Source organism: Neofelis nebulosa, chromosome 1 (genome assembly GCF_028018385.1).
Source record: "Neofelis nebulosa isolate mNeoNeb1 chromosome 1, mNeoNeb1.pri, whole genome shotgun sequence".
Taxonomy (NCBI): domain Eukaryota; kingdom Metazoa; phylum Chordata; class Mammalia; order Carnivora; family Felidae; genus Neofelis; species Neofelis nebulosa.
In genome coordinates this window covers 136,059,988-136,061,722 of record NC_080782.1, presented here as the reverse complement: position 1 = coordinate 136,061,722, position 1,735 = coordinate 136,059,988, and positions in this window count along the sequence as shown.

The window sequence follows — 1,735 nt, the reverse complement described above, 5'->3', positions numbered from 1 at the left end:
GCAGACGATCTTCTCAGCCTCTTTACCAAGGGTTTGGCACTACTCAACCCTCTACAGACCTGGCTTCCCTGTGTTGGGCTGTTTATTCCTTACACTCCTGTTACTAGTATAAAGGGCACAGCTATTTCCTTAAGCACCTGGACGTAAGGCATTGCTGGCTTTCTCCATTGAGGGCCTATGGAGTAATCACAAGTTTCAGTACATACAAATACACCACACCACTAAAGGACGTGTTGAAGGATCCAAGACCTGGTTCCATAAAGCTTCTAGAACATGCTTTAAGCATCACCTGGGCTTAAAATCTCAGCACCATCTGACCCCCACCCCCTTTTACCTTCTATAGCCAATCATGTGCAAGTTTACGATTATTCAACATACACAGGGTTTCTCATGTCATTCCATTCTAAGGCCACCATCACTGACCTCAGGCCCTGTCACTGACACGGTAGCGTGAGACTACAGTCTTTCAGCCCCATCTTAGACATACTGGCAGATGAAGCATTTACATTTTCTTTTTTTTTTTTTTCAACGTTTTTAATTTATTTTTGGGACAGAGAGAGACAGAGCATGAATGGGGGAGGGGCAGAGAGAGAGGGAGACACAGAATCGGAAACAGGCTCCAGGCTCCCAGCCATCAGCCCAGAGCCTGACGCGGGGCTCGAACTCACGGACCGCGAGATCGTGACCTGGCTGAAGTCGGACGCTTAACCGACTGCGCCACCCAGGCGCCCCAGATGAAGCATTTAAAGCCCATTTCCCATCATATCGAGTTCTGCTCAATTCTTGACCATGGTTTCCTATTGCATTTGCACGTCTAAATCCGCACAACCCAACCCCAGAATCTCTTAAAACGAAGCTCAAATTTGCATTTACCAGCTTTAACTTCCCAGTATCTATTTCACACATCCAACTCAAATATAACTAACTACCTGAGAAAACTTAAGCTTTCTTACATATGTGCCTTTTTTAATACTCTGCCTTGATTCTTCTTTGAAACTTTTTCCCTATGAGTAGGGTCTGGGTTTGTTTTGTTTTTGCTTTTTGTTTTTTCCTACTGCTCCAAATGCAGAGCCATCATCCACATAGCTACTTTGCAGTACGCTGTTGTGGAATCAAATTAGGAAATGGAATCCCTCAGGTACAATTCAAGACCCGTCCCATCATACATATCTGACAGACACTGTTCTATGGTAAAGGGTGTAAAATTGAACCCAACAGGAATAGGTTCCTGCCCTCATGGAGCTTAAATGGGAGGTGGCAGTGCTAGGGTATAAAGATATTAAATAAATACATAAATAAATAAGGAACATATTTAGAGTGTCATATGAGATGTGAACTATGGAGTAGGAAGGGGAATATCAGAGGAATATCAGAAGTGGTTGGAAAGGCGGGGGGGGAGTTGAAACATGGTGATCACAGAAGGTCCCACTGAGAAAGTGACATTTGAGCAAAATACTAAAAGGGATGAAAATGAACTTGTGGCTGCTACTGAGCATTCTAAAGATAGTCACAAGGCCTGCAAAGGCCCTGAGGCAGGAACTTATAGTGTTCTAGTAATAAATAGCAAAGATTACAGAGTGAGTCAGGCACTGTGTGGGAGGAGACAAGGTTGGAGGGTCTTAGTAGACCAAAAGCCGTTGGAAAGACTTTGGCTTCTACCCTAAACCAAATAGCTGGAGACAATGCAGGGCACTGAGTAGAGGGGGTCAGTGATCTCTGCTATATTTTTAAAAGA